The sequence below is a fragment of the Bos taurus genome, chromosome X (genome assembly GCF_002263795.3).
Source record: "Bos taurus isolate L1 Dominette 01449 registration number 42190680 breed Hereford chromosome X, ARS-UCD2.0, whole genome shotgun sequence".
Lineage (NCBI taxonomy): Eukaryota > Metazoa > Chordata > Mammalia > Artiodactyla > Bovidae > Bos > Bos taurus.
In genome coordinates, this window is record NC_037357.1 from 94,774,178 (window position 1) to 94,784,908 (window position 10,731).

Sequence of the window (10,731 nt, forward strand, 5' to 3'; positions counted from 1 at the left end):
GCTATTATGTTCAGATTCTCTAAAGACCTAAGTTTCCCCTTATGTTGCCTCAAGTTCTCCTGTTAAGAGATAAGACCAATGAACAGAGCCTCCTATTCCTATCTTGTTACTCCTTCTCCACTCATTCACAGCTCTGTGTGTGTGGAGGAGGTGTGCATGCTTTACTACCACTCTATCTTAGGGAAACACTATTGTTCACAAAGAGGAATCTATAAGGACATTTACTGTAATACTATAATAATCCATTACTATGAGACTGATTATATACATGGTACATCTGTACAACAAGATCTTATTCAGCATTTAAAAGCAGGAACTACTCTGAAAAGAGGTTTTATTATTATTATTTACTCTGAAATCACAGAAAGATATAAATAGTATGATACTATTTATGAATTTAAATATCTGTATGTTTCTAGATATGTCACCCTGCTTATTTAACTTATATGCAGAGTACATCATGCAAAATGCCCCACTGAATGAAGCACAAGCTGGAATCAAGATTGCTGGGAGAAATATCAATAACCTCAGATAGGCAGATGATACCACCCTTATGGCAGAAAGTGAAGAGGAACTAAAGAGCCTCTTAACGAAAGTGAAAGAGGAGAGTAAAAAAGCTGACTTAAAACTCAACATTCAAAAACACTAAGATCATGGCACCTGGTCCTATCACTTCATTTCAAATAGATGGGAAAACAATGGACAGTGACAGACTGTTTCTTGGAATCCAAAATCACTGCAGATGAGGACTGCAGTCATGAAATTAAAGACACCTGCTCCTTGGACGAAAAGCTATGACAAATCTAGATAGTATATTAAAAAGCAGAGACATTACTTTAGCAACAAAGGTCCATATAGTCAAAGCTATGGTTTTTCCAATAGTCATATATGGATGTGAGAGCTGGATCGTAAGGAAGGCTGAGCACCGAAAAATTGATGCTTTTGAACTGTGGTGTTGGAGAAGACTCTTGAGAGTCCCTTGGACGGCAAGGAGATCCAACCATCCATCCTAAAGGAAACCAGTCCTGAATATTCATTGGAAGGACTGATGCTGAAGCTACAATACTTTGGCTACCTGATACAAAGAGCCGACTCATTGGAAAAGACCCTGATGCTGGGAAAGATTGAAGGCAGGAGGAGAAGGGGATGACAGAATGAGATGGTTGGATGACATCACCAACTCAATGGACATGAGTTTGATCAAGCTCCGGGAGATGGTCAAGGACAGGGAAGCCTGGTGTGCTGTAGTCCATGGGGTCACAAAGAGTCTGACACAACTGAGCAACTGAACAACAACAACAACAAATATGTTTATATTTGTAAGTTCCCAGAAAAGGGGAAAGATGTATAGCAAATTTATACTGGTTGCTACCTCTTGGAACAGGGACTGGGATTAGAGTGGAGAGTAAACGGAGAATTTTTACTTCTTAATGTATGTATTTCTATATTAGGAATTCCCTTGTAGCTCAGCTGGTAAAGAATCTGCCTGCAATGCAGGAGACCCCAGTTCAATTCCTGGGGCAGGAAGATCCCCTGGAGAAGGGATGGGATATCCACTACAGTATTCTTGGGCTTTCTTGGTGGCTCAGATGGTAAAGAATCTGCCTGCAATGGGGGAAACCTGAAGAGCCTGGCAGGCTACAGTCCATGGGGTCGCAAAGAGTTGGACATGACTGAGTGACTTTCATTTTTTCTATATTATTCGATTTTCTGAATGAGCCTGAATTAAATGGCAGAAAAGAAAGAAAGATGAGTAGGAGAAGGAAGAGGAGAAGGAACAGAAAAATCTGGGAGAAAGTGTGGATAGGTTGGTTAATCAGGATGCAAAAAGTTTATGACAAGTTTGACTGATGGTAAAGATTAAAAGGATAACAGATATAAAGGTTGTGTGTGCGTGTTAGTCGCTCAGTCTTGTCCAACTCTATGCAACCCCATTGACTTCAGCCCACCAGGCTTCTCTGTTCATGGGATTTTTCCGGCAAGAATACTGGAGTAGGTAGCCATTCCCTTCTCCAGGGGATGTTAAGGACCCAGGGATTGAACCTGGGTCCCCTGCATTGCAGGCAGATTCTTTTACCATCTGAGCCACCAGGGAAGCCCTGTAAAAGTTGCCAGTTCAGTCCTTCAGTCATGTACGACTCTTTGCGACCCCATGGACTGCAGCACACTAGGCCTCCCTGTCCATCACCAACTCCCGGAGTTTACACAAACTCATGTCCATTGAGTCAGTCATGCCATCCAACCATCTCATCCTCTGTCATCCCCTTCTCCTCCCGCCTTCAATCTTTCCCCGCATCAGTGTCTTTTCAGAGGAGTCAATTCTTCACAACAGGTAGCCAAAGTATTGGAGTTTCAGCTTCAGCTTCAGTCCTTCCAATGAATATTCAGGACTGATTTCCTTTAAGATGGACTGCTTGGATCTCCTTGCTGTCCAAGGGACTGTTAAGAGTCTTCTCCAACACCACAGTTCAGAAGCATCACTTCTTCGGCACTCAGCTTTCTTTATAGTCCAACTCTCACAACCATACATGACCATTGGAAAAACCAAAACTTTGACTAGACAGACCTTTGTTGGCAAAGTAATTTCTCTGCTTTTTAATAAGCTGTCTAGGTTGGTCATAAATTTTCTTCCAAGGAGCAAGCATCTTTTAATTTCATGGCTGCAGTCACCATCTGCAGTGATTTTGGAGTCCCCAAAAATAAAGTCTGACACTGTTTTCACTGTTTCCCCATCCATTTGCCATGAAGTGATGGGACCAGAGGCCATGATTTTAGTTTTCTGAATGTTGAGTTTTAAGCCAACTTTTTTACTCTCCTCTTTCACTTTAATCAAGAGGCTCTTTAGTTCTTCTTCACTTTCTGCCATAAGGGTCATGTCATCTGCATGTCTGAGGTTATTGATATTTCTCCTGGCAATCTTGATTCCAGCTTGTGCTTCATCCAGCCCAGTGTTTCTCATGATGTACTCTGCATATAAGTTAAATAAGCAGGGTGACAATATACAGCATTGATGTACTCCTTTCCTGATTTGGAGCCAGTCTGTTGTTCCATGTCCAGTTCTAACTGTTGCTATTTGACCTGCATATAGATTTCTCAGGAGGCAGGTCAGGTGGTCTGGTATTCCCATCTCTTTAAGAATTTTCCACAGTTTGTTGTGCTTGGGTCCAAATAATCAACCTCATGTGGAAAAGATGGTAAAGATGTGACTTAGCAGCAGTGAGGCTAAAAAGACCTCTGAGGTTTTACTTTTAATAAACTACATGAATGTTAGCTGTGAGCAGTAGTTACCAGGAGACTTAATTCAGACTCATAAGGCTAATGTTTAGGGGGAAATGGACAGTCCTGCCTTTTGCTTCCCTGCCCAGAACCCATCTGAGGAGAGTATCCTTCCATGCATCCCTGTTTAAGGCGGAGATACACACACACAGGGTTATGTATATCCATGTGAGCTAGCTGGGGAGGGAGCTGGGACCAGGACACATGAAGAATAGTTGGAAGATGTGAGGTTGATGGACCTTGGGAAAATTCAGGAGGATGTTATCTATGTCTTTGGACAGCTAAATGCCCACCTTAAGAAATAAGGAACAGATGGGCCCCTTATGGCCCCAAAGGGCATAACTTAGAGAAAGCTATGATGTGACACAATGAAGAAGGTTCTTATGGTTATGTCTAGCTAAAACTGTTGAGGGCCACTCAGTGAGTACTGAAGTCATATTTGGGAATGTGTGAGCAAAGTAGGATGACCTCACACTATGCAAGGTAAAAGAGGAGATTCATATACTCTGAAAGTCTATGAAACCAGTGTGTTAAGGTGGCTCAGATGGTAAAGAGTCCACCTGTGATGCGGGAGACCTGGGTTCAATCCCTGGGTTGGGAAGATCCCCTGGAGGAGGACATGACAACCCATTCCAGTGTTCTAGCCTAGAGAATCCCCATGGACAGAGGACTCTGGTGGGCTACAGTCAATGGGGTTGTAAAAAGAGTCAAACACGACTCAGCAACTAAGCACAGCACAGAACACACACGCACACACACACACACACACACACAAATCTTAAGGGAAAATGGGGTTGTTTTCAAATCATTATTTTATTCATGCTTAAGAAAAACTTAGATAGACTTAGGTAGACAAAGTAGATATCAATCATTATTTGACAGATAAGGTAACTGAAATTCAAAGAAGTTACAGCACTTGACCATGATCACATTGCAGATAAGGACTTGAAATTAAGTCATTTGATTTTATTATTCATCTAATCCATTTTTAAAAATTCATTCATTAAACGTGTATGTGTGTGTGCATTCACTTACTATACACAAGGCACTGTACTAGGCCCCAGGGATATAGCCATGAAAAGATGGAAGAAGTCCTCACTCTCACAAAGCTCATTGCCTGGTGGGAGAGACAGAGAAGAAATCTATTATAGAAATAATGTGTTCTTTCCACTAGTCCCCACATCCTAAGTGTTGAGGTATGGGAATCAAAGTTTTCATCTCCCCGGGCCAATTGAAATCAGTGGCCCATCATGGAAAGCTTCTTTGTTCTGAAAAAGGAGCCCATAGGTAAATGAAAAAGAAACAGAGGGAAGGATGGCTCAGGGATTTGAACAGACCCTTCCCCTCATTACTGACTGAGGCCTCCATAACAGTGCTGCTCAACACCTTCTGCTGGTGGCTTTATGCATTTATATATGCATTAAGCCATTTCACATTATTATTCATCCATTCATTTTATTCATTCAGAAAATGTGAATGCATATCTGCAGCATATAGAGATATGCACATGTACAGCAACATAGCAGCATGATTTTTTTGTATGCATATAGAAGAGAGAAAGAAAGTGCCACTTGGAATGCAGCATGAGATAGTATAAAAAAGCACTGAATCTGAAGTTAGAAGACCTGGTTTTAGCCTGTTTTGCCATTTACTAGTTTGATAAATTTAGGCAAATTAATTGGTTAACCCCAAGCCTCAGTTTCCTCATCTGTAAAAACTTAGATAATAGCAACTGATACCTTCCAGGATTGTTGTCAATAAGATATATAATGTTGAATATGAGAAATGTTTTTGCAAACCATAAGGTGCTTGCATGGGGAAAAAGTATTATCATAGCTATGTGTATTTGGGGTAGAGATGTAGGTTCCAGGGTTTTCCTGGGCCCAGATGTGCCTCTGTTTGGTCATATATGTATTGTCTATATGTTCCCATACTTGCCCGTTTATATGTCTATTTGCATGTATGTGTGTGTATTTCCTGAGGTGTATTTCCAAGTCAGTGACATGTAGATTCACTTTTTCTTATTCCTTAATCCATAGTCTCAGACCAGAAAACATTCTAACCTTCTTTTATCTGAGAAATGCAAGTCTCAAACATCCCTAAATATATTTCGAGAGTGCTTCCCCTTCTTTCCACTTCTCCCCACAAGGCACTTTGCTTATGTTCAACCCACCCATGTGTATACATACAGATGAGAGCCCTTATGCAGATATTTCTCTGTGAAGAAAATGCAGGGCCTGCCTTCCACTGGGTTGGACATGCCTCTCAGAACCAGACATGTCATATGCTCCTGGACACCCCACCCCCCACTCAAGTGGCACCAGAGGATGTGCTGCTGGTGGGTGTAATGCCTCAGGGGAAAAGGAGGAGCTATTCTCCACTTCCCCTCACACACAAACCACTCACAAAACCTTTCAGCCTCTCCTCTCCAAGGTTTTGGGATTAGTGGCTTGAAAGGTCCAGCTCTACTTTCCTCAGATCTGCAAAGCCTCAAATGTGCTTCCAGATGTCCCAAGACCTCTAGTCAATCATTCTGAGTTTCAGAGTGTTTGGGAGAAGTGAGAGAGCCCTGTGTTTAGCTCACAGAAACACTGAATCTTAGAACTGGCTTGGTCCTTCATCACTGCCTAGTGCCACCTCTCTCACATCCTTGTGAAAGGATGAAATCAAATCAGAATCCTGAAATATCACACCTTTAACATCATCTAGGCTACATGTCCACACTTTATATGTGAGAACATAAAGGCCAAGAGAAGAGAATGAACTTGCTCAGGGAAAATTCTAGCTCTCCTGACTCCCAGGCTAGTGTTCTTTCTGCTAGATCTCCAAACTCAAGAGCAATAAGGATCAAACAAGTCAGTATAAAAGAGGAAAGATCCTACAGTTCTGTTGCTTCGGGGACATCCCCTGGAAATATAAGCTGAGTGGTTCTTGGGGAGGGGAATAAAGGTACAGAAGCAGGCTTATGAGTCTCTCTGAAGAGAGTAAACCTGGACAAAGTACCTACTATGGCTCAGGGCAGTATTTGAAACCCAGGAAAAAAGTGGGCTGTCTTGTCTAGCAGCTGATCTGGAAACTGAGTAGGTCTTATTCCTCCCAGGATATGAATTCCAGATCTCCAGCCAAAACTCCTGAAGTCAAAGATTCTGATGTGGATTCTCTCTTGATCTCCCAGAAACTTTCCCAGCTCTAGTCCTTCTGATTGATAATGCTTGCCGTAGAGATGAGATCATCCTGGCTTCCCGGGCAAAGGCCTTTGTCTGGATCCATCCTTGAGCTGCAAGTATATTGGCCCTTGGGTGCTCCACATTCTCATTGTCCCCACCTTCAAGGGAGTTGAATCAGCAGGGCTCATGGGGTGGCCTGCTGGACTAAGGGGTCTGCTTCTCATCCCTGTGACTCTTACCTCATAGACCACATGCAGAATGGAGATGGAGGTAATGAAACCCCTTCACCTCATTGCTTTTATTTGATTTACTTCTATGAGGTTCTCTGCTCCTACTTGAGCTCTCCCACTCTCTAGAAAAGGCCGGACTTGGGCTACTTCCACTTACCATTCAGTGTCATACTTTTTCCACTTTGGGGTCTTTGCACACGCTGTTCCTCCTGTCTGGTAAACTCTTCCTGGAACATTCGTCCTCTAGCTCATAGCTGGCTCCTTCCCTTACTTTAGGTCTCAGCTTAAATACAATTTCTTTCTGTTGTCCATTATTTCTAAAATAGAATGACCTCTGCCCTCATCTGCCCCAAAACCCTTTATTCTCAATCTAAGAGATTTGTTTCCTCAGCACTTATTATAGTCTTCAATAATATATTTTATTTATATACTTATTTGTTAAATGTCTACCTCTCTCTGCAGTAGGAAGAATAATAGAATAATGCCCCCCCCCCGAAAGATGTCCATATCCTAATCACCTGTGAATATTTTATGTTTGTGCTAAGTTGCTTCAGTCGTGTCTGACTCTTTGCTACCCAATGGACCATATCCCACCAGGCTCCTCTGTTCATGGGATTCTCCAGACAAGACTATTGGAGTGGGTTGCCGTGCTCACCTCCAGGAGATCTTCCCAACTTAGGGATTGAACCTGTGTCTCTTACATCTCCTGCATTGGCAGGTGGGTTCTTTATCACTAGCACCACCTGGGAAACCCGTGAATATGTTATATTTTATGAGAAAGAGGAATTAAGGTTGCAGATAGAATTAAAGTTGCTAATCAGCTGACACTGAAATGAGGAGATTACTCTGGATTATTCAAGTGAGCCCAATGTCATCACAAGGGTCCTTGTAAATAGAAGACTGGAAGAGGAAGGCATGAGAGGACGTTGTGAATGATTTGGTAAGGATTCAACCTGCCATTACTGGCTTTGGAGACAGAGGAAAGGATCACAACTCAAGGAATGCAGGCAATCTCAAGAAATTGGAAAAGACAAGGAAATGGATTATCCTCCAGAGTCTCAAGAGGAATGTAGTCTTGCTGACCCATTTTAGATTTCTGACCTCCAGAACTGCAAGAGAAGAAACTAGTGTTGTTTTAAGTAATTAGTTTTGTACTAATTTATTATAGTAGCCATAGAAAACTCTTACACTCCCCATTAGACCATAATTTTTATAAGGACATAAACTAGGTTCTGTTTACTATCATAGCCCCAGCATGCTGTATAGTGCTTGGCACAGAGTAGGGTCTCAATTAATATTGGTTGGTTTAGATAAATGAATGGAGCCTGATGCTCTACACACCCTCCCTCTCTAATGGCCCTCAGTGTGGGGTGGCATTCCATCCAAGGGGCTGAACCTAAAAGAGGCCAATAACTTCCCAGCCAGTGTTTGGTAGGAGAAAGAAGCTAGAAGCCTGGGAACACTTACATCTTTTAGTTCTCAGAAAAGGAGTCCTGTATATCAGCCACCCATCTATCCACACATGAATATACAGATGTTCTTTTTCATAGTTTCATATATACAGATATTGATTTTCTTTCAAGAACCTCCTCCGGAGCACCTGCTGTGAGCCATGTTCAGTGTTAGCAATGTTGCTCATTGCTATTTGTGGATAGTGGTGGTGATGGTCTGTTTTCCCACATGCCAATCTTATTATCTCATTTACTCCTTGTTTTGACAAGAGATTCTCAGCCCTACTGTGAAAAGGCTCAGAAGATATGAGCCCTGCCCAAAACCACACAACTAGTGAGTATGAGCTGAAACTAGAATCCAGCTCAACAGATAATATACACAGTAATAACTTTAATTTTTTTAAACTACTGCCTACTTTCACCACTCCTTTATATGCTGCTGCACCTAAATGCTATATTCTGCACATATATCCTATATGCTGCACCTGTCTTATTTCTTCCCTTAGACCACATCCGGAACATTCCACCATCTCCCTGCTGAAATGTATACCCTGACTTTTAGCAACCACTTTTTTTCCCCCATTTTCCTTCTAGTGAAAGAAAGCATTAGATTGAGTAGAAAGGTCATAGAATTTGGGATCCTGGCCTAGGTGTGAGTACTCACTTGGCAGCTTATGAAGAGTGTGATTACTGGCACCTTCTCCCTGTCCATAGCGAGGCCCTGTACCTTTCATTTCCAAGCTCATCTCTTCCTTTAAATGCAGCTGTATTTCTGTATCAGGCTGGTATTTTCTTCGCCCATGCCATGCCCACCCCAACCCCCCACCACACACACACAGACACCCAACAACAATAAATATGATCAATCTTCATTGCTTTTTATTTATCAGATGCCTTGCTATGTGCTAGATATGTATTAATCTCATTTAATCATCACAACAACCATAAATCATGTTTTATTATCTTTGAGTTATAGACAAGGAAACTGAAGAGATTTAAGTAACTTGCCCAATGTCATTGACACCTGAAGATGACAAGATACAAACCCTGATGCTCTGACATAGGACACACAATTTTAACTACTGCACTCACTTGGCTATTCTATATTCACACACATATGCACACACAGCCTGCACATTCACACCTTAGAGACATTCTTCTAGCCACTCCTCCCTCCTGGAAAGTGGGGGTGAGGATGAGGAAGTAATCAAAGTGGTGCATCAGACAGAAGGAACATGATCCATAAAGTCAAGAAAGCAAGAGAGATCACAAAAATTTAGAGATCTGCAAGCAGATTGATAAGGCTGGAGCACTGGGTCATGTGGCAGAGACTCCAGCTCACAGATTCCTCTAATGCAACATTTCTAAAAGGTGGATCCCTTCTGATCTTCCCTCTCAAATCTGTCCTCCTCCAGAAACCTGAGTAATTTTTAACATCTTTCTTCTTTACCCCTACCATTTCAGCCCATTACCAACTTCTATCAATGGGCCTCATAAATAGATCTCAAATCTGCTCACTTCTCCCCGTCTCCATTGTTACTACCCTGGTCCCACTTGAGTCAAACGGACAACTGCAGCAGGTTCTTGACTGATCACCCCTCATCCTTTCTGGCTCTCCTCCAATCTATTCTCCACAAAGCAGTCAGGGGAATCTTTTCAGTATGCAAATCTGATCCTATCTTCTGTAGTTTAAAAACCTTCAGTGGCTTCTTACCTTAGTTCTTATGATGAAGAACAGAATCTTTGTCATGGCTTTTAAAAGCCCTTGTGGTCTGGCTCATGTCTACCACTATAACCTCTCAAACAACTCTTTCTGTTGCTATTTACACTCCAGTTACATTAGCCTTCTTTCTGTTTCTAAAATGTGTCACACTTCCTCCAATCCATCCCCTACAAAGATCTTTGCATACTATTTATTCTGCAGGGGCTACATACTCCCCTCCAAACACACACATACAATTCACCTAGTTAACACCAACATATTTCTTCTTTTATATCAAATACTACTTCTTGTGAAGGTTTCTAAAATTTAGAACCCCTGCCATATATCCTCAGAGAACTAGCCACCTTCTTCTAGAGAATTAACCACAGTTTGTAAGCATACATTCATTTGAGTCTTGAGCTGGTTGATGTCTGTCTCCCCAAATAGATTGTAAGTTCTATGAGGACAGGAACAGTACATTTTTTTATTATTTTTAATTGGAGGATAATTGCTTTACAATGTTGTTGTGGTTTCTGCCATACAACAACATGAATCAGCCAGAAGTATACATACGTTCCCTTCCTTTTGAAACTCCCTCCCACCCCCAACTCCATCCCACTCCTTTAGGTTGTCACAGGCATTGGAATTGAGCTGTGTTGTTCAGAAACTTCCCACTAGCAATCTGTTTTACATCTGGTGATGTATATGCTTCAATGCTACTGTCTCAATTCGTCCCACCCTCTCCTTCCCCCACTGTGTCCACAAGTCTATTCTCTATGTTTGTGTCTCTTTTCCTACTCTGAAAATAGGTTCATCAGTACCATCTGTTTAGATTCCATCAGTTCAGTTCAGTTCAGTCGCTCAGTCATGTCCGACTCTTTGCGACCCCATGAATTGCAGCACGC